This window comes from Anas platyrhynchos, chromosome 3 (assembly GCF_047663525.1).
Source record: "Anas platyrhynchos isolate ZD024472 breed Pekin duck chromosome 3, IASCAAS_PekinDuck_T2T, whole genome shotgun sequence".
NCBI classification, from domain to species: Eukaryota; Metazoa; Chordata; class Aves; order Anseriformes; family Anatidae; genus Anas; species Anas platyrhynchos.
In genome coordinates this window covers 98454748-98481451 of record NC_092589.1, presented here as the reverse complement: position 1 = coordinate 98481451, position 26704 = coordinate 98454748, and the positions used below count along the sequence as shown (strand labels likewise).

At 37.1% G+C, this 26704-nt stretch overlaps 1 long non-coding RNA gene across 1 annotated transcript; it reads left to right on the top strand.

Moving 5' to 3' along the window:
• LOC110352155 (uncharacterized) lies at nt 1-26704 on the top strand. The gene is made up of 4 exons (XR_003496585.3): nt 1-208; nt 2210-2313; nt 21730-21796; nt 25617-26704. It is a non-coding gene; the product is annotated as an uncharacterized lncRNA (long non-coding RNA).

The following is a 26704-nucleotide window of genomic DNA, read 5'->3' as shown; positions in this document are numbered from 1 at the left end:
TTACCTGAGTGGTACTTTGGAGGTGAGTGTTTTGTTTTTCCTTCAGCCCCTTGCAGTGTTCTTTAGATGGGTCAGAGTATATGGGCTAAGATGTTTCTAAGTTGAGAGAGATAAGCATGCCTTTTTGAGGTAATAACTAGTAGGGTCTTTCAGAGTAAAGCAAACTGTATAGTAGTAGGTACCTTTACTGCATGCAGCTCTTCTTCAGGTGAGTAATTTTTACAGTGTGCTTGTGGATAGGAAAATGATGTTATTTTATGTGTTTGCTTTGTGGTTCTAGGTCTCTTATGAGTTTTGCAGAATTATGGGGCTTACTGTGAATGTAACCTCATGCCTTCATTTATATGTTAAATATTGTCAAACTTACCACCTTGCTGTTAAAGCAATGGGAAATGTATTATCCAAGTTCCCTGTGCCAGTGAGTATCTGAAAACAGTAAAAGTAAACACATAAGGTATAGTTTCCTCAATGGCTACAGGCAGTTTCTTATATTTCTGGAGCTTTTTTTCCTGTTGTTTTGTTGGCTGTAGAGTCTTTAGACCTTGTAGCCTTCTAGATATTAAGTGCTTGGAATTCCCATAATGTTTAGCAGAGGTTGCCAGCTAACTTGTTTTTGCAGTGTGGTGGGGTACACTTCTGGTTTTGGGTTATGTTTTAATCTCTGACTATATCAAGCCATTTGTTTAACTCTCTAGAGGATTTACAAAGAGCTTCAGTAGGCACTGCAAGGGGCTTGACTACATAGGTGTAGTGTTACCAAGAGACTGAGCAGGGTCACCTTTCCTTTCACCTGGAAATAATGAAAAGGATGTGTTGCGTTCTCCTCACTTAAGCTATTTTGAGACTTAGATACAATTCAAATATCTAAATTTCTGAAAATGCTACTACAATATATATGATTGAAATCATCTATAAAGTTACATATGCTGAGAATGCAGAACCTCTCCCCCTATTAAAATGTAAGGAATCATTGATGCTTGAAGATTGGGGCAACTTCTGCCATAAGCATACTCTGTTGTAAAAGGTTTATTTAATAATAAAAAGGAAGTTATTTTTTATCAAGATAAAAGTGCAAATGAGGATTAGCCATAATTATAGAAGCAATGGAAAACACAATTTGCACAAATTTTCTTTTTTAAGTTATCAGTACTTCCTTGTCTTGCATTGAATTGTGGGATGTACTTGGTTTGAACATACCCATATTTAATTGCTCATTATATATTTGTTCAAATACTTAAAATTGCTGTAGTGTTCATATCATCATTCTCCTGTGATTTAATACCAGTTAATTCATATAGAGACTAAGGTATTTGCAAACCAGTAGCAGGTACTTCTGCCTGATTCTTTTCTCAGACAACGTGATGTAAAGCACATTGAAACAAGGCTTACAAATATTTCTTTTAAATAAAATATTTATTTGAATTTGTTCAATTCTGAATTTAGGCTAAGTCCTATAAGGCATTTTTCTGTTTCATGTATCTACAGCTAACCTAAAAATAGTTTTGTGAACACTAGAGCAAAGTGAATCCTGGTATTTTATATAGCTAGTGGTTTAACCATAATTTCAGCTAATTGCTCTTCCAATTTTTTCCACTTCAGTACCCGCAGTACCATCATCACCCTTTCCGTTTCTTACCTTAATACTTACAAATCTCTTTAGTTTATTAGACTTACAAAGTAGGAAAAGCAAGTTTAGAGGCAAGACAACTGTTGCCATGTGTCTAGTTCATAAGTCTAAAGAGCTCTCTTCAGCTGCTGAAGATGAAACAACTGTCTCTAGGAGAGCTCTGTGAAGACTTTTCATACCCTTCTTATCTGAGCTTATGTAGTGTATATATCTTGTTCTGCTAAGTTAAGCAGAAACTAGCCAAAGATTTAAAGTATCTAGAAAAGAGATTTAAAAGACAATAGAGACTATATGATCACATATTTTTTTCTCCATAGAAATTTGTCCAAAAACTAGGAGCTCTAAAATATTTTCATTTTAATGAAGAATAACTACATAAATACAGGCATAAAAAAATCAGTATGTATGGTTGAACACTAGCAATGAAACGTGGCTGTAATGGAATCATGGTGTCATATCAAAAATGTTTTGTGATAATCCTGAAGCTCTCATGACCAATGAGAATAAACATGTATAGTCATTGAAATGTATGTACAAATACACTTTAATATACAAATAAAACTGACAACTTCATAATTACAGATTCACAAGATGTATGAGGTTGGAAGGGACCTCTGAAGATCATCTAGCCCAACCTCCATGCCAAGCAGGATCACCTAGAGAACGTTGTGCAGGATGGCATCCAGGTGGGTTTTGAATAGCTCTCAGGGAAGGAGACTCCACAACCTCTTCGGGCAACTTGTTCCAGTGCTCTGTCACCCTCACAGTAAAGAAATGCCCTCTCATATTCAGCCAGAACCTCCTGTGCTTCAGTTTGTGCCTGCCTCTTGTCCTGTCACTGGTCACAGTGATAATAGTGCTTACTTGTTTGTTTAGCTGACAGACTTTCAGCTGTAGAGTTTTTCAGCCTGTAGACAAAAATATTTGACAGTGATATTCAGAACTCTTTTTTTTTTGGGGGGGGTGATCAGTTTTGCAAATATTTTTTAAGTTATTGAAAATAGTTAAACTATTTAATTTGCATTTTCATTTATGGGCATCAGAAATAGCATGCAAGTAATCTTACGTAGAAACACTGAAATTGTCAATATGTTCTCTATTATGAGTTCTTCAAAAGGTATTTCAAAGTATCTGTGCTAGTAGAAGAAAATCTCTTCCCCATCTGATCAGTTTTCTTTGTTTCTAACGTTAATATTTCCTTTACTCATCCAAGTATTTTTCTAGAAGTATAAACCAGGCATTAAAAGCCACTTAAACTGGAGGTACTCATTAACCACAATTTGATTCAATTGGTCTTGCAATCAAACCTCACTGACAGTTACCAAAAGATCTCTCTTTGACTTGCTCTTACTGACAAATGCATGCTCATTTGTTAAAATGATGATTTGACTATGATGAATGCAAGTTAATATTTTTGTAGTATGCTATGCAAAAAAGGCTTAAGGAATAATAGATGGTGGCTTCCAGGTGACTGTAGCAAGAATATTACAACCTGGCCTTGACTAGAGCTAAGTGACTGAACATCATTATCTGTGGCAGACAAGACAATTCAAATAAGAACGGAATGCAGTGTGCTTTGGTAGGGGCCCAGTAACAACGAGTGACAGGAGAACACCTGAGACTGATGGATAGGTGCAGTGCAATGTTGCCATGGACTGACTTGATTGATGGCTTGTACTAACATGTGGCCACAACCCCTCACCCTCCAAGGATAGAGACTGGGGAAAACACTGCTACACAGATGTGCAGCATTGCATATGAACAGAACCCATACCAGGGCCAAACCTCTGCCCAGAGCTTCACCCTGAGCATGGCTAGGGCAACCACCTCATTTTCCCAGGCTGGGCTCTTCTGACCCTCTGAAATGGTGCCAAGTTTCAGCTAACTGCAATTTTGCTTGTGTACATGTTTCTCAAAGATGAGGTGCCAATTATTTTACCTCAGTTAAAAAAAAAAAAAGTACCTGATACTCAAGGCTGGTTATCTGTTGTATTGTGTAAAGAATAGCATTTATGTAAAAGGTGATTGCAATCTTACATCTCTCCTGATGCTGGGATCCTTGGCTGTTGCAACATTGGATGAGACTTGCATGTGGATCACAGTATCTTTGGTGTATTTTCCATCTATGGTGGGGATGGCCAGCCTCTCTGTTCCTCACATCTTTATAATAAATACTCTAAGTGGACAAAGCTATCAGTCTCGTATCTGTACATTGCTGAAATTCCTAGGTGGTGCACAGAGACTTTCTGAGGGCATTACACTCTTACACATCTCTGTAGGAGAGCAGTATATAGTTAGGCAGTACATGCTGACATCACAGTAGATCACTCAAACTAACATACAGGTCTTTAAAATTAAGGCCTATGGTTATAGTCTGTATAGCCTATATTCTGCTTGACATCACTATTTTGTTATAACTATATCTTCCTTGGTGGCCCACTACTGTGTACATAAGTCTCTTTCTGTAGATATATGCCAAGCTATTTCCAGCATAGCCTATCCTTCATTTGGTCATCTTTATAGACTGATTTTTGCAGTGCCAGTGGACCTTTTTTCCTATTTTGCCTCATGGCATTAATAGGATATTTCAAACTAGATTGCTAGTGTAGGACATAGGACCTGACATCTAGAGTTTCAAAAGTGATTAAATTCAATTGCAACATTTTGCCAGGTAGCTGTTCTTGAGACATACTGAAGAGACCGGATTCTGTGTGTGGCAGACTCCTTAATATAACATCTTAGATATTTTTTTTTCTCTGTATACTTGTTTTGAGTTAACCCTAGTAGGCAGCTAAACCCCATGCAGCCACTTGATGACTGGAATGGGAGAGAGGATGGGAAGAGTAAAAATATTAAAACTCCTGGGTTAAGATAAAGAGAACTTAAAAGGTGAAGCAAAAGTTGTAGAAAGGGAGGAAGGACGAAAGAAAAACATTCTCTACTTCCCATATACAGAAAGATGTTTAGTCATTTCTAGGAAATATGAAATTTGTCATATATAATGGTTGCTTTGGAGGACATGCATTAACTCTGAATAGCCCCCTTTTTAGCTTCTTTCCCTGAGCTTTTATTGCTAAGCACTGTGTCATATTGTATGGAATATCCCTTAGGCCATCTGGCGTCAGTTATTCTGGCTGCATCCCCTTTCAGCTTCTTGTGCACCTTCTGGTCTTTTCATGGGGGAATGCAGTGAGAAACAAAAAGTCCTTGATATTTTGCAAGTACTTTTGAGTAATAGCTAAAACATCAGTGTTTTACTAAGACTATTTTGATTTTGAATCTAAAACATACCACCATATGAGCTTCTACAATGATCAACTCCAACCCCACCTGATCTAGTGCAATAGTTCAGAGCTTTTCATGTAACTTTGTCTAGAGTGTATTTGATCTGTTGGTTGGTTGGTTGTTCTTTAAGTATTGACATGAGCCAAAAAAAATCACACTGATCATTAGAATCAATACTGAGTAAAACTGCCATATCCTGGAGTAACTTTTCTATGACCTTGGAGGAAACCTAAGCACAGATATAGGCTGAAGGTTGTGTTCACAGCACTTCAAAGACCATGCTCCACTAAAAAAAAAAAAAGTGTTACAACTTGGGACGAAGATATTTTCTGTCTTTTCCTGTCTTGATGACTGAAGCATGATTAGATATGTCAACAACAACTTAGTAATTTGTTAAGCTAAAGTTTCATTTAGTTTTAAATTCATTTTAATACTAAGGGTAATGTAAAATATCCTTGGACATAATGCTTAAAAAATAGAATTTCACATCACAAGTTTGTCGAATTATAATGGAAAGAAATGTTATTACCACTCTTTTCTCTTGACATATGACTTACAATTCTAATGTCTATCCTTCTTTGAAACTTTAAATTAATGTGTTCACTGATTGACAATGACACAAGGTAAAATCTTACAGAATTCATCTGTATTTGCTGTGATTATTGGACAAGCATTTTGATAAAACCCAAGGTGAATAAATTGTTGTGACCTTAAATAGATGATCTGAGATCCTGAAAATAAAAAAAAAAAATACATCAATCCCAACCCTCTTTACCTTTTTCCTATAAAATGTTGTTTGCAAGTTAAATTGTTCCAGTAGCTTTCTTACTTCTTATTATTCTCCACTTCTTTTTAACTTCCTTTACAGCTTCTAATCTTCATTTTTTTACAAGTAGAATTTATTATGAAGCTTAGTGGTTTTTTTGTTGTTTAGCAATACAAAGCTTAAATATCGTGGAGCAGTAACAACCTGGTTGCAAAATCTCCCACATAGAAGACTGAAAAAAATACTTTGTCTACATTATTTATAGAATATACATTAGCAGTTCAGCAGCCCAAATGGATAAGAAAATAAATATGGAATTTCAAACCAAAATCATCTTAAAACTAAAGAAACTAAATTCTAATATTCAGCTGAGCCCCTGAGTTGTTTGAGTGGAAGAAACAGCAGAAATCCTTGGCTCACATTTTCCATGCTCCTCTTGATTTGACAGGTGTTGTCATCTGCTTGTTGTTTCTTTCCAAGATTGAATAATTTTATTTTTTGGCATTTACATTTAAAAGCCTCTGTTTTGTATCTTCTGTTTTTGAGATTGGATGTTTGAAACTACTCACATTAAGAGATGAGTACACCCTGGATTTATTACTGTGACATAAGGATGTTTTATTTTTTTACCCTGTTCCTTTCCTAATATTTCAAACATTCAGTTTTGTTTTTGTTGTTAATAGTGAGTAGAGAGCTAATACACATATGGATACAAACAATACATATCAATACACTTGCTGGATCTTCCTGTAACTAAGATGAGGTGGATAATTTGTTTTTGTTTGTTTTGGGGTGTGGCTGTATGTTTAGTTTGGTTTTGTTTGCTGCACATAGTGGCAGCATTACAGTGTGCCATGAAACAGATAGCTGTATCAAATGGGAAAGGGAAATGTTTCCAAATGTATGTTACAAAAACTCCTGCTTTGGCATTTAGAATCAAGAAAACTGAACTGTGCTCATGGACTGTTCAAAAATTATGCAAATGAAAAGTTCTTTATATGCTGGGTGTAAAAGAAGTTGGTAATATGTCTTCAAATGATTTGCAAGTTCTCTTACTATGATTACTTCATAACTTCTTATATCTAAAACTGTTAGATGAGCTGCATGTATTTTTAGTTAAAAGTTGCATGTGTAATTTACTCAACAAAAACAATTATTACTGTTCTTCATAATTCAGTTGTTGAACTGTTGGCAAAAGACATAACACTAGTAATAAAATGGACTCCTACAAAATATTGTAAAATAAAGTGATTAAAGCCTAGCAGAATAAAGGCAAGTAAAAAGCATCATTTTGCTACTGGGACTGTGAGTAAATTGCTTGTTTAAAAAAGAAAAGGTTAATGTGTGGCTTGGGGGAAATAGAATTGTTTGATAGCTCAGTAGAGAACTGACCCACCTGTATCTCAGACTTAAAACAATATGACTAAGTAATATAGTAAATTATGAGAAAAGCTTTGTGATTTTAGTGAGGGTAACAGCAGTTAACCTTTTAAAGCTGTTACATAAACAGTTTAAGACTTTCTATTAAACCAGTGGAGAAAGCATTTTCATAGATCATGGAAACAGCACAAAATCACCTAGTCTCTAAACTGCTGGTGACTTCAGACTGTTTCTACTTTTATACATTTTTTTTGAAGTGCCTGAATTAAGGAAATTAACAGAGCATTGCTGGTTCAGAGTTTAAATGATCCATTAAGGGACCAGTTAGTGCATGTATGTACAAAAAGAAACAACCCAAAAGTGGTAAAGTGAGGGTAATTTGACCTTACCACATGCCCTAGAATTTCTTTATCAATAAAGAGAGCTACTAACAATGCCAGGGAGATCCATCTATATTATAGAAACTGTGCAACAAGCAGGAAGCAGTACAATGACAGTGTACTCATATGCCATAAACTTTCTTCTTCATCTCATGATTCAAGTGATTGTCAGTCTAAGGACAAAATGTTACCAAAAGTACAGTTATGTGAAAATAAAAGCAGATCATTTCCAACCCTAAGCAAAGACTATAGAAGATCATATGTAAATTCATGAGTTTGCAAATTAAGATTAGATTGAACTAAAAGCAATGTTTTATTTGTTTAGTCTAGATGATAATTGAGTTCAAATTCCATTACAATTTAAGAAATAAGATTTAAACTGGAGTTTAGTACAAGGTTACTTATTAATTGTAATTTACCAGGGGTTTATCAGAGATAAAATGATCCATGGAAACATGGGTTTAAACTGCTACCTGATTTTATCAGATAAAAGCTCTGAAGAGCAGTTCATGGGAAAGACATAAAACAGTTTCTAAACACAAACTCCACAGCATGCTTTGGACTAATGATATGTACCAAAATTACCAAGAAGTACAATGTGTTGGAAGTTGGCTGATATAATTTAATCCATTCATCTGCCCCTTTTCTTAGACAAAAGAAAGAAAGGCTCTACAAGAGAAGATTTAGGAGACCAGACCTAGCAGGCTGAACTTTCAAGTTATTGAACAGGAACAAGAAAAATAGTAATTAAGATTACATCAAATCAATGATTTGATAACATACCTTCTAAAATGGTTTCAGTGCTGCTTTAGAGTTAGAAGTTTTTATTAAAGAAGTTTATAATAGAAATAATGAAAGGAATCCAGGCATTACTTTTGTTTTGTCCTGTAGAGTAGAAAGTTTAAATAAACCCAGAATTCCCATAACCAACAGTGGAAATCTATGATATGAAAGACATGCAATTATTTAATATTTGACATGACATAGTATTCCCAAAAGACATCATATTTAGCACTCCTGGTTATTTGTGCTTATGGTAATTACATGAATTCTTCACACACTTGTAATTAGCCCAAAATGAACTTTTCTTATTATGGAATTTCATAACAAAGCTAAACAAATTGAATGGAAAATTCCTGTAGAAATTCATATTAAAAATTTGTGAGAACAGTCAGAAGAAAGGCTTCAGCCTGTCTTCCCACAATCACAGGATGATGTTATTGGTTATTTTTCTCACCAAATCCTATCCTGGACCTAAGATAATATCCTATAGAAAGTTTTATTAAAACTGAGGCACTTGCCTTCCAATAAAAAGTATTATAAATAGCTCTTCTTGTAAAAGGCAAAAAAAAAAAAAAAAAAAATCCAGAATATAACATAAGACATGTCATACCTTTTACTGGAAGTTAAAAGAATTACTGACATGAGTATTTTGGTGCAAGTCCCAGTGCAAGATGCATTTTTGTGCTGTAAGAAATGTTTCCTGTTTAATCTTCAAATGTAGTGCCTGTGAATAACATAGAAGTCTATGTAATGTTTTCTTAGGAATGGCTTCCTTCATGGATAAGATTTGTAGCTCTCAATATAAGAATTCTGTAACCCCTAGGGCCTTCAGAAGTAGATTTATGAGTTTGGTTTGGGCTGAAGATGTGTTATTGAATTTTTTGCCTTTACCTTTCTGCCTGAGAAAGGCCTGGTCATTTATAATAACTTCAAGGATATTTGAAAAAGAATGGAAATTCCTGTGGTACCTCTATTCCTGCAATTTACTAATCTGTGAAACCCAAAGGCCATAATTCTGAGTTCTGTAAAAGGAAAATACAAATAGCACTATGCAGAATATCAGGGTTTAATAAAAGAGTAGGATCTTTAGTGGTGTAAATCAACAGATGTAAGCAGATTTATACTATTTGAGGTTATTGCCTATAGACTAATAGAGGACATTTTCTGGCACACACAGATACCTTCATTTCACAGTTAAATTAAATTTGTAATCATCAAGATCTGACTCATTCTCTAAAAAACCCTAATGATACTTATGTTGCTGATTTAAAAGGAACAATATAGTATTAATAAAATGCTGAGTATTCATAGAGGAAATAACTTTTTCTTCATGATGGGAACAGGCCTGATTTTTCAGATATCAATATTGGCTACAGGTGCTCAAGAACCCAGGAAATAAGTCAATATATTAAAATATGTCAATAAACATATACTAGACTATTATACATATAATAGTCTATATAGAGAGCAATAAGGCAAGTAAGTAATATTTCTAGCAAACTTTTAGGCAGTTTAGATTGCAAAAAGGTACATAATATCAAGCTTTATTATTTGAGAACCATAAGTTTCTCACTTATGCCCACGTAAATGTTAAAAGAAAACCTTTATTAGATAGAAGACATGATTGCATATTGTCATGGTTTTTGCTGGGATGGAGTTAATTTTCTTAATAGTATCTGGATAGTGTTTTTTTTTTTTTTCTTTTGGATTGATACTGAAAGTAGTGTTGATAACATACAGATGTTGCTGAGCAGTGCTTACAGAGTCAAGGACTTTGTTTCTCATGCTGCACTACTAGCACAGAGGCTGGGTGTAGGACATAACCAGGATGGCTGGCCCAAATGGACCAAAGCAATATTCTATACCATATGACCTTATGATATGAAGTTCTGAAGACCTAAAGACTGAAGCAAATAAGGAGAAGAGAGGATGTTCAGAGTTATGGTGTTTGTCTTCCCAAGTAGTGGTTACCTGTGATGGAGCCCTGCTTTCCTGGAAATGGCTAAATATCTGCTTGTCAATGGAAGCAGTGAATGAATTCCTCACTCTGCTTTGCCTGTGCATCCAGCTTTTGCTGCATGAAGTTCAACCGTCAACCTGACCTGCAGTGTCCCAGCACTAAACCATGCCCCTTAGTGGCATACCCACACATCTCTTCAATACCTCTAGGAATGGGTGCTCCACCACTTCCCTGGAGATCCCATTACAATGCTTGACACCCTCTGCATGAAGAAATTCTTCCTAATGTCCAATATAAACCTCCCTTGTCACAACTTGAGACTGTTTCCTCACACTCTGTCACCTGAGAAAAGAGATCAATGCTCTTCTCTCTGCAGCTTCTTCAGGTATTTATTGAGCATGATGAGGTCTCTCCTGACCCTCCTTTTCTCCAGAATAAACAACTCTGATTCCCTCAGCTGCTCCTCCTATGTCTTGTTTTCTAGTCCCTTTACTGGCTTCATTGCTCTTTTCTGAACATGCTCAAACAACTCAGTATCTGTCTTGTAGTGAGGGGCCCCAAACTGTGCAGCATACAAAGGAAAAATCAGTTCCCTAGTCCTGCTGGACACACTATTTCTGATACAGGCAGACAGCTTTTCTGAACAGACAGCTTTTTTTTTTTTTTTTTTTCTGAACAGTTTATTATTTTATTTTCCTCTTATTCTTGCAAGTGTACTTCCTACTTGTAGCTCTTCTCTGGGAGTAAAATCTAGTACTTACGACAGTTGCAATCACAGATTTATGTGATGAATAATTTCTGTAATCTTAGCATCTGTGTTCAGCCAGCTTAATTAGGTATTTATAAGTACACTGGCAGTCCACTTGTCCTGTTCTTACTTGAATAAAAAAGCTACAAGATGCTCTTTATTGAGGTCTAGCATTTGGGGGGAAGCAGTTGTGGTATTTTTAGATCTCACAAGGTGGCTAGTAAGCTCAAAGTGTACCTGAAAAAGAATCAGTTTTATAGATGGGGAAGTTGATAATGAAATAAATCAGATATACACGTATGAAGATGGAGTTCTACAGATACATAGCTATTCTAGATGTTAACCGGATCATAATCACTGTGGAATACACAGATTTCATGAAAACAGTCTTGAACTTAGTATTGAATTGCATCTCATATGAAAGTGCAAAGAAAGCATGAATTTAATTTGTTTTATATTGAAATTCTACATCATGATATGTAGAAATATTCTACATTGAACAACTCTGTTAGCTGTTAATCTGAATATAATTTAAATTGTCTTTTTTTTTTTTTTTAACAGTAGTTTGTTATATTTAACAGATTCTATAGCTAAACATTTAGTGATGGTACTAATTTTTTCAAAACCTACTTTCACAACCCTGTATGAGAAAGTGGGGTTTGTTTTCTATGACTCAATGTGAAGACAAATTTGAAGCCTTGTATAGAGTAAGAGTGGTGTTAACTGTTAATAAAAGATCTTAGTTCTCCCTTAATTTTACTCAATCTGCAACATATCTTGAACACATTAATAGCCTAGAAAAAAATAAAGTTTTGTGAAAACAAGCACATATCCTTAGTCCCATGGCTTGGCAGTTCTAACAGTATTCAGTCTGAGGTCAGAATTTCTTAATCTGTTCCTTCATGAGCAAGTCTGGGTGCAACTACACCTGTATAAACTGCCTAGGAACAAGGCGTGTCCTTAAGCACTGTCTCTTGATCCAGAATTCCATGTACCTGTTTGCACAATTTGGTCTATGCCTGCTAATACTCACCCAGATTATACCCAGGCACAGTTAAAGGACAGGCACAGTCAGAGGACAGGAACCACTTGTTCTGGTTTAAGGATGATGGGCAGCAGAGAGCTGCCACACATGATGCGAGCACCACACAGCTGCTCTCTCACTCCCCCTCCTCTACAGGACGGGGAGAAAATATGATGAAGAAAAGTTCACAGGTTGAGATAACAGGGAGATTGTTCACAGATCACCATCACAGGCAAAACAAGTTTGTCTTGGGGAAGTTGTGTTTAACTTATTATCAATTAATAACAGCACAGAGAAGTAATAATTAAAGTAAATGTAAAACACCTTCCTCCAACCTTCCCCTTCCTCCTCTACCCAAGCAGTACAGGGGAATGGGGATTGTAGTCAGTTTACAGTGCTTCTTGCCACTCCTTCATCCTTATTCTTTTCCTCTGCTCAAGCACTGAGTCCCTCTCGTGTGATGCACTCCTTCCCATCCTTCAGTAATTGATCCAAAGTTAGCTTACCACAGATTTCAGTTCTTCAAGAACTGCTCAAATATGGGTTCATATCACGGGGTAACAAAGCTGGAGAAGGGTCTAGAGAACAAGTCTTATGAACATCTAAGAAAACTAGGGTTACTTAGCTTAGAGAAATGAAATCTCAGCAGAGATCTTATTGTTCTCTACAACTATCTCAAAGGAGGTTGCAGTGAGGTGGGGGTCAGTCTTCTCCCAAGCAACAAGCAAGGGGACAAGAGAAAATGGCCTCAGATTGTGCCAGGGGAGCTTTAGGTCAGATATTAGGAAAAATTTCTTCTCTGAAAGGGTTCTGAAGCATTGTAACAGGCTGTCCAGGGAAGCAGTTGGGTAATCATCCCTGGGGGTATTTTAAAGGTGTGTAGGTGTGGTGCTTAGGGATGTGGTTTAGTAGTAGACTGACAGTGTTAATGATTGGATTTGATGATATTTGATGTCTTTTCCAACCTAAATAATTCTGTGATTCTGTGGCCATACTGTGCAGTTCTTCAGGAATGGATTACACTAGCATAGGTCCCCACAGGCTGTACCTCCTGCCAGAACCCCTGCTCCACCAATGACTCCTCTACACAGGATTTAGTTTTCTTCAGGTCATATCTACTCATCCCAGTGTGGGCTCTTTCACGGGCTGCAGGATGGATATCTCTTCTGCTGTAGTACACCATGGGCTACAGGGGGACAGATTGCATCTTCATGATATCATCCACAGGATACAGGGGACCTTTTGGTCTGGAGCCCGGAGGACCTCATCCCCCTCCTCCTTCACTGACTTCGTGTCTGCATAGTTGTTTCTCCCACTCCGCTCTCACAGCTTTTATTGCAATTTTCTTTTCCTTTCTTAAATATGCACCACAGAGGTGTGAGTGACTACACAATGTCAATTATTGGATTAGCTTTGGCCAACGGTGGAGCATGTTTTTGGCATATTTGTGAGTCTTGCTCAACTCCCTAGTATACACAGATAATTGGGAATGCTGGATAGACATAAGGAGTGAGATCCTAGTCACCTAATATATTTAATTTCCTTTAGTTGCTGGTTTGAAACAGTCCCCCTAGTGCATGTAAGTTTCCTGTCTTGTCAAAGAAAAGTGATAGGAGTCTTTCAGGGTCATGTGTGAGACTCCTTTTTTTCCATCTGGGGCACAGAACTTAGGGAAGCTGGACCCCACGCAGGTTTTTCAGTAATAGATGCAGCAAGGAGCTGTCTGATTACATTCATGACCTACCTCTGAGCACTTTCTGACTCTTCATAAATGATTAAACATTCATCCTCACATCACTGCTGTGATTTAAGGAGATAGCCTTTGTTTATAGGGGTATAACTGAGATCTGGAGAGATTAAACAGACTAGTCTCAAAGCCTAATAAAGACTGGTATTGATTTGAATGAGAATTAGACCAGGCCATTTGTGAATTAACTTCCTAAGTGTGAACATCTGTCTAAATCTATTTTTAGTACTAATGCTTTTAACACAAGCACACCCTTTAAATTTTGTATTACTATACCTTGTGGGGTGGGGTGATTTTTCTAAATGTCCTTCTGTCTGTCAAGGAAAGATATATATTTACTTCTATATTATAAAACATGTACTGGGAAGGATGTTTTGAGATATGTTTAACTGGAAAAAATTGAAACATTTAAGCAAAATCTTGTGTTTTGTCAGACAGTAATGCAACTGTAGTTGAAGTATTTATTTAATATTTTGACATCAGTTATATAATATTTAAGCAAACTGACTAAAGTTATGAAAAATATAGCAGGAGAGTCTATTAAATTATATATGGAATAGAACTTCTGAAATATATATCTTCATCTTTCCCGTGAGTCAGATTATTTTAATATGTTAACAATAGTCCTTTTAAATTCTGAATTCATAAGTTCCTCTGAAACAGTGAAGGAGGGGAAAGGGATTTTATATTCATTTTGTAGGAAATCTGTTGCATCTTTCCTTCATTTAAATTACAGTACCTTCAAGATCTAGAGATAACTACAAAGCCCTGAAGCCATCCCAGAGGAAGAGATGACAGAATTTTGTGTATATTTTTGAGCTACAATTATACAGAAACATAATAAGAACTTCTTAGGAATTATTTTGGGGAGATACAAAGCCCAGCTTTGGTGTTGTTAACATTACATGACCCAATTTAACAGCACAGTTGACAAGCATTTCAGAGACTAGGACATATGATTACTGGAAAGAATACAGAACTGAGCACTGACAGTTACTGGTTGTATGTGACTGTTCTGGGCTCAAATGCCAAAAAAAAAGAACATATTTCCATATATTTAAGAAAAAACATTTCTGGTGGAAAACAGTTCTTATCATAGAAATATTGGAAAGATGGTATGATAGGAGGAGATAGGTGTGAAAACAACATCAGAGTGAATAGATTCTGTCAAGTCAGAGTAAGGCTAAATAATTCATTATTTAGTATATGGCTCTGTAGATCAGAATTTATTTATAGGGTGGAAAGACTGTTTCCTTTAGACATGATATACTCTTAGTGGTTTATTTATAAATATTATACTTTATTCTATTTTCTCAGTGAAACTATCAAAGATGTTGTTACTGTTTCATCTGCAGTTTTAATCCGGTTAATATCAATAGTTAATTTGAATTTCAGACTGATTGCGAGTTCTAAGAAATACTTATTTACTTCACTAAGAAAATGTCAAATCTGATAAGTCTCCATTGCTCCTCAAAAACAAATTCTGATTTTATTCTCCTGCAGCGGAAATCCTCTGGCCCAGTATTTAGGTGTTTTTAGATGTTAATAAGGGAACTAAGGGATTATGGATCATTGCTATAACAGATATGCATGGCTTTAATTTCATACTGGCATTATAGTCAGTTCTTTATCTCAAAGGCAGAAATTTTTCCACACTGCCTCTATTAAGCCAAATCAGATCCACCATTGTAAAAAGTTATTTTTGAAATTTTCAAGCTGATGTTGAAATAGTTTCAAAATCAGGCAAAAGGCAATACCTTCTGATCAGCTAAGCCTGATGGAAGTTTACTTGGAAAATAATACTTCATCTAAGGATGTAAAGCTGATTTCATTCAAACATCGATACTTTGTTATTATTATTATAATTAACTGAGAACCTGAAACAGGTGAATAACACAGTAAAGTACTGTGATTAACGATAAAATGTAATTATGAAAAAAACTTTAAGGAGGAATAAATTTGGTAAGGTTATTGTACTGGGTTTACGTGGCAAGGGCTTGGTAGCAGGGGTCTGCAGGGGTGGCCTCTGTGAGCAGAGCCCAGCAGCTGCCCCCTGTTGGATCAGAGCCAGCTGGCTCCAAAGGACCTGCTGCTGGCCAGACCCGAGCCAGGGAGCGATGTTGGGTGGGCCGCTGGGAGAGCAGATGAGGAACCAGCCCTGCAGACCCCAAGGTGAGTGCAAAAGAAGGGCAGAAGGTGCTCCAGGTGCTGGAGCAGAAGTTCCCCTGAGGCCTGGTGGAGCAGGCTGTCCCCCTGCAGCCCATGGGTTCCACACGGAGCAGATCTCTACACTGCATCCCATGGAGGAGCCCCCGGTGGAGCAGGTGGATGTGGCCTGGAGGAGGCTGCAGCCCATGGAGAGCCCCCGCAGGAGCAGGCCCTGGGCCAGAGCTGCAGCCCGTGGAGAGGAGCCCACGCAGGAGCAGGAGGCTTGGGGGGAGCTGCTGCCCACCTGTGGGGGACCCATGCTGGAGCAGTTTGCTCCTGGGGGATGGATCCCATGGTACAGAGCCATGTGGGAGCAGTTCTTGAAGAGCTGCTGCCTGTGGGCAGCCCCTGCAGGCTCAGTTCAGGAAGGACGGCATCCCGTGGGAGGGACCCCACGTGGAGCAGGGACAGAGAGTGACCGTGAAGGAGCAGCAGAGACGAAGTGTCAGGGACTGACAGCAGCCCCCATTCCCAGTTCCCCTGAGCTGCTTGGGGGAAGGATATGGAATAGGGTGGATGTGGAGGGGAAGGTGTTTTTATTTTCCTTTTAGGATAATGATGAATTTGTTTTGCCCATGATGGTAACTGTAGTGTGATCCCCTTATCCTTATCTCAACCATTGAGCCTTTTCCATCATATTTTCTCCCCTTTTTTCTTTGAGGAGAGGGAGTGAGAGAGCAGATGTGGTGGAGTTCAGCTGCACTACCACAGTTATTTATAGTAATCCATTTTAATAAAACTTTGTCCTCTGTCATTGGTGAAAAAAAAAACACAAAACAGTGCAATATCAGAAGAGTACAAATGTGTTTGGTTGGTTGGTTGGTTTGGTTGGTTGTTTTTTTAATAGAAAAAAAAAAAAAGCTACAGACTGGTTATTTTAGAACAAGCTCAGAGTTTAACAAATAAATTGCATTGCCTTTGTTGAGTTTTATTGTATGTCATGCCTAAGACCTTGTCAGAGCATCAGGCTTTTGGAAAGTGAATATTTATGGTTACTTACTGTATTTTTTCAAGACTTGGAGAGATAGAAACACCTTAGTTTAATACAAATATACATAAAAGAAACTTTTCTTCATCAGGAAATATCCCACATTTATTGGGCTACTTAGTAAGTCACTCTTATTGATGGCTTTTTGGTGTTTTTCTTGAGAAATGTATCTTTCAATGTATACTATTTTACATATAAGAAATAAAATGTATTACTGTCTTATTAAAGCAAAATATATTTTTCATATTGTGTGAGCTTTCAACTTTGGAAAAATACATGATACAAACATATAGTGTATAACTTGCTGTTAAGACTGATCAAAAGGACAATGAATCACTGACTAATAACAGATTTACTACCTTAACAGAAAATATTTAAACATCTCATGTTGTTTTGAACAGGATTAGATGACATTATAAAAGATTTTCATTCTGATTAGATTACAACTCTAAATTCAATAACTTCTGGTAACTATAATAATGAGATTAATCTGTTTTGTATACAACTTGGATGATGTACTCTGTTTCTGCTTGTCATTGTTCTTTACCTCTAAGACAGGAATAATATTTTTCTCTGGTTTTATAAATACTTAAATAAGAAAAGGAGGACTAAGGAGAATCTCCATCCTTTTTTGGATGTTGAGGGAAACAAAGCGACAAGAGATGAGGAAAAGGCTGAAGTACTTAATGACTTCTTTGCCTAATTCTTTAGCAGCAAGACCAGTTCTCTGGGTACTAAGTCCCCTGAGATGATAGATAGGGACAGGGAGCAGAATGAAGCCCTCATAATCAAGAGGAAATGATTAGCGACCTGCTAAACCACTTAGAACCATGCAAGTCTTTGGGGACAGATAGGATCCACCTGAGGGTACTGGAGGAGCTGGCAGAATTGCTTGGCAAGATGTTTTCCATCATTTACCAGCAGCCCTGGCTATCAGGAGAGGTCCCAGTAGACTGGTGGCTAGCAAATGTGACGCCCATCTATAAGAAGAGCTGGAAGAGGCCTGTCAGTCTGACCTCAGTGCCAGGGAAGCTCACGGAGCAGATTGTCTTGAGTGACATCACAAAGCAGTTACAGGACAACCAAGTGATCAGGCCCGGTCAGCATGGGTTTGTGAATGCCATGCCAGGTCCTGCTTGACTAACCTGATCTTCTACAGCAAGGTGACACACTCAGTAGATAAGGGAAAGGCTGTGGACGTGGTCTACCCAGACTTCAGTAAGGCTTTTGACACTGTTTTCCACAACATTCTCCTGGAAAAGCTGCCTGCTCAAGCCCTGGATGGGTGTGCACTTTGCTGGGTTAAAAATTGAGTGGTGGGGCCAAAAGAGTTGTGGTGAATGGAATTAAATCTAATTGGTGGTCAGTCACAAGTTGTGTCCCCCAAGGCTCAGTACTGGGGACAGTTCTCTTTAACAACTTAATCAGTGATCAGGATGAGGAGATCGAGTGCACCCTCAGTAAGTTTGCAGACAATGCTAACTTGTGTGGGAGTACAAATTTGCTCAAGGGCAGGAGGGCTCTGCAGAGGAATCTGGATAGGTTGGATTGATGGGCTGAAGCCAATCATATGAACCTTAACAAGGCTAAGTACTGGGTCCTGCACTTGGGGCACAATAGCCCCATGCAATGCTACAGGTTGCGGGAAGTGTGGGAGTTTTCTTCACAAGTGGGAACAGAGAGGCAGGTACTGAGCTCTTTTCTCTGGTGACCAGTGATAGGATCCAGGGGAATGGCTTGAAGATGCAACAGGGGAGGTTCAGAATGGTTATCAGGAAAAGGTTCTTCACTGAGAGGGTGGTTGAGCACTGGAACAGGATCCCCGGGCAACTGGTCACAGCACCAAGCCTGCCAGAATTAAAGAATTGTTCGAACAACGCTCTCAGATTTTGTGTGTGTGTGTGTTTTCTTTGTTATGTAGCTAATGCAGCACATTAGTTTGATGGCAGCAAACTAATGATAGAGTCGGCTATGACACTGAGACATGGGAGAGCTGGGTTCTCATCCTGGTCTAGCTTTCTGGGTGTTCTTTGGGAATCCATACTCCTCGTAAAGCTTCATTTTCAAAATCTACATTATATTGATAAACACTAAGCTAAGTAGCTGTACTGGGTCTGGCTGGGATGTTAACTTTCCCTGCAGCAGCCCATACAGTGCTGTGCTCTGCACTTGTTTCTGGAACAGCAGTGTTATCACACCAGTGTTGTCTACTTCTGAGCAGTGCTGGTACAGCATCAGGCCTCTCTCTAACCCTCCTAGGGGGTGGGCAAAAAGTGAGAAGAGAAACATCACCAGGGCAGCTGACTAAACCAACCAAAGGGATATTCCATACCATGTGATGTCACACTCAGCAATAAAAGGTGGAAACAGGAGGAAGAGGGCAGGGGTGGGCTCTTCTTGTGAAAATGTCAGTCCTCCTCCCGAACACTGGCTACGTGCATTGAGGCCCTGCTTCAAGGACGTGGTCAATCATCGCTCATTTGTGGGAAGTAGAGAGTAATTTCTTTCCTCTGCACTTCCACATAGCCTTCATTTGTTTTATTTCTTTGTTTTCCTCCTTTTTTTTTTAATTTTCCCTTTCCCCCTCCCCTTTCTATTTCCCTTTAGTTAAATTGTTTAGTTCATAATAATCTTTCTTTAATTATTATAATTATTTCCCTTTAATTAAATTATCCTTATCTCAACCCAGGAGTTGTCCTTTGCTTTACTTCTCCCCCTCCTCATCTAAGGAGGAGGAGTGAGAGAGCGGTTGTGGTGTTTAGCTGCCCAGCACAGGCACAGTAAAACCACCACAGTAGCCTTTCAGATAAAGCAATTGAATTAAAGAATAAAATATATTAAGTGATTTATAAATTTTTTCTTTAGGTTGTCAGAAGAATGGGAAACAACCTCTACTTTCTCATTAGTCTCATCCTGGAATAACATATTCATTATTTACAGTGTTATCATTTGAATACATTAATTCTTGAGATAAGGAGAGGAGAGATACTGCTGGATTTTCTAACTACAGCTTTGCTACAGAGCATACCTCATTTATACGGTGGATATGTTTTATTGATTAAAATATGTTTAAAAATACATTACATTGGGTTTATATAGTGAGAAAATTAAGCATGTCTTTTTAGTAGATTTACTCCTGTTTCTGAATGATAGGGATGACTACAAAGCTGTAATATATACTGCTCTGCAAGGTTTTAGGGAAAGGTTAAGTACACATTGGCAATTTGGTATTACGGCAGTGTGCTGGAAAAATTTGGCTATATTTCAGTACATAGACTTAAAGCAGCAGTGGAAGCCTCAGCCACTAGGGACTGGGCTCTCTGGAGGCATTGTTCCTCCATCTTAAGAGCCCACAAGTGTGGACAGCTGTACAAAATTGTTTTCTCAGTCTGTCCTATCCTGCATAGCACCGTGTTTATAACCATTGGGAAGCATAGCTTTGCATGCAGTTTGCAATGAGTTTACATGGCTTTAGAAAGCAATCCTCCTCCAGCCTGGGAGGATATTGCCCTAGTTCTTTGGCATCATTGATTGGTCAGTTGATACAGTCATAAGAAGGTAGACATTGTCCCAGTGTTTATATTAAACTTCTAGGATATACTGTGTATGTTTTTCTTTATCAAATGATAAACTACGCATATTTTACTTCTTTAAGAACTTATTTCAGTCCTCAGTTTTTGTAGATATCTTTGTGCTCTAGTTAAAATAATAGAAAATAATAGATAAATGTTTTTTAAAAAACTTATTTCAAAATTGGTGAGCATCATAAATATATTATGCTTTTTATGATGGATGTATTTTATGATGTGATAGGCAGTGCTTTAAAATCTGTGGAAAAATGTTCTTTAAAATATAAATTTATAACTGAAATGCTGACCCTGTTTCTTTTGGACAATTGTGCCTAAGAATATATGTTAGCAATTGAATGCTCTAGATTGTTTGCATAAGTTTTGTCATAGTCTGGATATTTTAATTCAAAGTTCTTCTGATCAGGCCATCTTACCTGCTTGCAATTGCTCAAATTGTAAATGGGCAAGAAAGCAATCAGATATTATCCTTGAAAGAAATGCAGCTGTTGCTTAAATAGAAACTGAAGTTAGGAAAAAGTTACATGCATTATTAGCTGCCTTTTAATGCTGTTATCTGAAGGGAAATAAAGTATAACATTCTTATGTCAGCTGCTCAGCTTTTTGTAGACATCCACTTGTGGCTGTTGTAGAATCCACAACAGAAATCCAATTTTTGTACTATTTTTCTTGATTATGAGTTATACACACAGCAGATTGTTAGGTCAGTTTTGACCTCGATACTATGAATATATCAGGTATCCCTATGGTGGCTCTGACTAGATCAAGTAAAGCAAATTAAACTCAGACCTGGCAGGGAAGAAAGCCAAGGACTGTGGGAATGTGCAAGACATATTTAGGGGTAAACACCAAATGTAGTAAGAGGTGAAATCAGGGTGAATTAGGAACAAATGTTGGAAAATGGAGAATCTGGTAAAAGAGACTAGGTGGTGTGTAAACAGAGCACTTGTCAATATGCTTGTGTGTGGGTGAGACTTATACTTGACCGCTGCTATCTATCCTACACTGCAATCCTTTATGTAAGTGTCTCCTTTGTGGGTGCACTTTCTATTCTGAGTTTGGGTGTAAGCACAGGCAAAAGTGAAGCAAGAATAACAAGAGAGTATGGTAAGAGGTTTTGAGTGCCAGCAACCAGAGTGAGAAACCATGAGACCAAGGGGCTTGGAGGTCTGGGAAATTGGGATAGATAAGTGTCTGAAACCTGTTACAAAGCATCCCTTAGTATGTATCTGTTTTTTAACTGTAGTGAAGTCAGTCCTCATCAGCCACAAGGGAAGAAGAGGATCAGGACATCTCTGATGTTCAATATTTATGTGAGTAATTTGTATTCTGTGTGTGTCAGTGAAGGCACCGCTTCATTCTGTCCATCTTGAACTGCATGGTTGGCTGCGTTAGTACTGTGTTGGCATGTGTGTGTATAAGTGCGTGTGTGTGTCTGTATGCCTGGCTTCTGGGCACACTGGGGGCATAGCACTAGGGCAGCCTCACCTCTACGGGGCTGGGACTGGAGAATTTCCCTAGGTCCTGAAGCCCGCTACTTTCATAAGGTCTTATATGGTTCAGCTGGCCCTTAGGAGCTTACAGACACTCAGCTAACCAAAAAGGGTAGATAATATTAGTTGGTCAGATAATCCTCTATCACCAGCTTTATAGAGAGAGATCCTAATATCATTAAGTCATATAATTACTAATTTACAGGCAGTATATGCAACCATTTCTGCTCTGGTATCCTTGGCAGCTCTTTCCAACTTCTGTGTATCCTGGCATGTCAGTACAGGGCCTTCTGTACGAGAGTCACTATCAGCATGTTTCGACTGTGCTGCTATTAGTGTCTGCATGTGTTAGTTTTAAGAAGGTCTTCTTCCCTAAACAGTCTCATGCATAATTGTCGGGTAGAGTGATGTCTAATACGAGCTTTATTAACTGAAGTCTTCTCTCTAATGGATTTAACTGATTGTTGGTTTTTTTTTTTTCACTGAAATATTTATTTATATGTATAATAGATATTAAATATGTAATTTAATTTGAAATTAGTAGAAGAATCCACTTTTTTTAGTAACTGTCTCTGCCTTGTGTAAAAAGGTGTGATTTTGGTTTTAAATTATTCCAGTGAGAGGATACTTATACTCTACCTTACATGAGGCATAGTTTACCTAAATGGAAATAGTGATATGGTCACTGTCCTTTGTTAGGCTACATATTGTCATGAATCTTAGGAACACAATAATTTACCATTAAATATGCAATTGAACTTGGTTAATGATTTGAAATTTGTTTGAATATGCAGAAATACACAGAGATAATATGTTCACATAATTTCTTGAGGAAAGCAGGATAAAATGGATTCATGAGACATTCTCATTTCTATGTCATCCCATTTATTCACTTCTTGCCAAAAGAATCAACTGTTAGGCATATGGCTGAAACAGCTCTTGCAGAATAGCTTCAAGTTATTTTGTCTTTCATGTTCCCCCCATAAGAGGCATGTGCCAATCCCTTGTCTGCTACTTCACATTTCCACAAGGAAGACATTTCACACCACGCTGGGAAAGCTTTCAAGATTTACTTTTTTTTATTTATTTATTTATCCATGATTTTTTTCCCTGAATTCATAGGTTGACTTTAAACATTTCAATCAAACTCTTTAGCTGTTAATACTAAAATTCCACTACTGTGATAAAAGTAATCTTACTTCCTGAAATCATGAGTTGCCACTGAAGTCAGTGGAAACTCTTGTTGCCTACTGCTTCTAAAAAAACCTACCACTTTAATACAAGTGTTTGAATTAGGATCATACAATGTTGAGGAAACTTACAAATTATTAGACAGAAAACTATTAGAAAAATTACTTATTTTGTAGGTCTCAACAAAAATAAAAAAAAAAAAAAAAAAAAAAAAGGACTCTATTTAAATAAATTCCATATGGAATTTTACTATCCGAAATAGATTTTAAATCTTCCAAATTTTGTCCTCATCTACACATTTCTGAGAGGATTCTGTAACTTCTCAGCTGCTGTATTTGGGATTAGTGGTGTAACCACTAATTATAACCACGTAACTACAAATGACCACTAACCACTAAAAATTTAATTTATTTTATTTTATTAAAATTAATAAAGAAATTTTAAAATATGGTGAAAGCTTTATTATAGAAGATACCTTGATCCTATTGAAGTAAATCAGAGCCAATCTGGGAATGCTTTCTGAAGGGTCCCAGAGTTTGTAGAGGTTATTGTTCCTACTTCCTGTGCCTTGTTTAGGCAGCACTGTTTAAATACAACGGTTCTGGGCTTGTGCAGAAAAGTTAGATAATATATTAGAGAGTTTTTACAAGGTTCATTAGCAGTAGGACTCAAGTTTGAAACAGGTGAATAGTAGAGATGCAGATAAAACTAGATGCAGATGTAAAAAGAAAGGACGGAATTTTAAGCATGTTATTGGGCACGCTGGTTGTGCTCAAATCCTTTTTTCTTCTTTATATGTTTACAACTTATACCACTTCCAGTCGTTTCTTTAAGGATGGATTTGGTGGTCTTTATCACAGAGAACAAATTATTCAAAAGTATGTTAATTTTTAAAGGATGTTTTGTCTCAGCAGTAGCATTGCAGTTTGGCCCACCAACAGCAGTTAAAAACCCACTCCTTAGATTTGCAAAATTGTCTTTCAGTACTAATGTACTTTCCATCCAGATTTACCACAGTTCACAAATTGTTAACTTCATTAACAAAACAGCCAAGAAGTGAACATGGACAGAATTTAAACAACCCTTATCCTTCCTTGAACTGTTTAGGCATGAAGTTTTAGTGACATGGGGTGTTCGTATTACTAACAGATAGTCTGTGGCAGAAACTTCATTTTCAAAGGTTGTTAGAAGGAGAATTTCCACATACAGACAATTTATATAATTTATTATTATTATTATTATTATTATTATTATTATTATTATTGTGAAAAATAAAAAATATACTAAAAAAACTCTCTGGCAAATGGATTTGTTAAAGTAATTTACTATTCTATGATGTTCAACAGCTGTCTCACATAAAACATTCTTCATCCTAGTTGCAGAAGAATAACCGTGGGATGTTGTTCAATCAAGAAAGGTCATTCTCACCTTTCAGGAATTAGTTCTGTTAAATTGCTAGTGGTAGTAAGTGGCCCTAAATGAAACTTCTCTATCCACCTTAAGATATTTTTTAATCTGTTAAATATTATATTTTTCAAATGGTTGGATTTTAATTTTAATAAAATCTGAAATACTCTCAGTAACAGTGCAATGCTATTCTGAGGTGGGGAGGTGGGGGAGGGAGGGGAGAATGGAAGAGAGGGTGGGGAAGATGGGGAAGGAGGGGAGAGGAGAGAGAGAATTAAATTTGCTAGACAAAAAATTCATGCATAAAATTATTAAGAAAAAAAAAAAAAAAACACAACACTGTTCTACATGTATATGTACAAATGCTATATACAGATTATTCTGTATTCACAGAGTATTACCCATCCTTACCTGTCATGCTAATGTTAATGTGTTTATTCTCATTCTTAAGAGGTACTGTGTAAAATAAATTTTCATTTTGCCAGAAACAAATCACATTTTAGTAGTAGTATCTCTCAGAATGTTATGAGAGAAGCCATGCAAGTATGGCCTGATTGTTATGTTATATTTACTGTGGAATAGCTGAGAGAACAAACCATACCACTCAGTGACATAAAATCTAACATTTATGGGTATAGTGGGAAGATAGTGATTTCTAGTCGAAGATCTTCTAAAATACAAGTACATTTCTGAAAGCTGTTGGATGTTTGTGGATGTGTACCTACTGAGAATACTGTTTTATTGTTTTTAAACTTACATTGTCATTATAAAACTTAATTTGCCTTAATAATCCAAAGCAACCCTAGGCCAATCTCATTGACCTTTTCCATATTTAAAACCACTTAGCAGTTGTTACCTAGGTTTCTCTGCCCTTGTTGCCTCCTGTTCCAAACATGTTACAAAGAAGTAAAATTTTTAAGAGTTCTTCTGGGCTTCACAGTTTCCTTCCTGAGTGCAAATAATAATTGTGGAGCAGAGGTAGTCCAGATCTTTTGGACATATCTGCACAATAACAATTACTTGTGCTGCTTTGTTCTTCCAGGATTGAGTACGGCTGGACAGACTGGATCCAGGTCTCATTTATTCTGAATGGTGCTTTTGGGTAGGCTTTGCTCTGTATATTAGAAGTTCCCATGTTGGCTACTCATGGCAGCTCCACTCTAATTCCTGGGTGAGAGAGAAGACCTTAGTCTTTACACATGAGGTGTTGCAAAATAATGTGTGCTTGTGATTGCAAATGAAATTATAATTTCCTGTATTTTTTACTCTGTGTATCAGTAGCTGTATAAGCATGATCATGACTCAGAGAGAAATTCAGAGAGAAATTAACATTTTTATAAGTCCTTGAAGAGGCCTAGTTGATTTAGGCTCTGAGCATTTTAAAAACAGATTATCACCGATTTATTCTGTTTAGCTCAAAACATAAATAGATAAATTGAGGTGCCAGTACCCATCTGTTGCTTAAGAGCCTCTTGGCTCAAATATAATTTGAGTTTATTTCCCTCTTATAGTTCCCTCCTTAGATCAAGGTGCTTCATTTCTAATACAGTGTTTGTGTGGAACTCTGTATGCCCTTCCCAGAGTTTAGTTCTCTAATGGCTTAACTAAAATCAGACTCATTCTATTTGTTTTATTTGGATCAGTAAGAATCATGTTCTTTAACGGAACTTTATGTTCTCCAAACAATTTGCAGTCAAATGAGTAGAGCACTCATCTCAGAAGCAAGGAATGTGTCCTTAAGCATGTTAAGGCTAAAGCTGGAGTTCAGTGTTGAACTTCCTAGTTAAGTATTCGGGATAATTGCGAAATGTTGTTTCAGCAGCTCCTCCTACAGCTATTGTGGCTTGGAAGCATTGAAACCTTCTGAAGATAGATTACTTTAGATGTGTGCTCAGTATGTAATATTTTTGAGTCACTCTTCATAGTCGTTAATCACTCTTCATCAGTTATCCTTTCCATATGTCATATAAGAAGTGTTAGGTATCTAAACTGTATGTTCTGAACCACAGTCCTGGGGCTAGGTATTTATATTTTAAAACACTGCCTTGTCTTCATTGGTAATGTCTAAGTGGAGTTTCTGTATCTCATGTGTATACTTATGTCAAACATTTAGTCACCAATTAAAGCTGT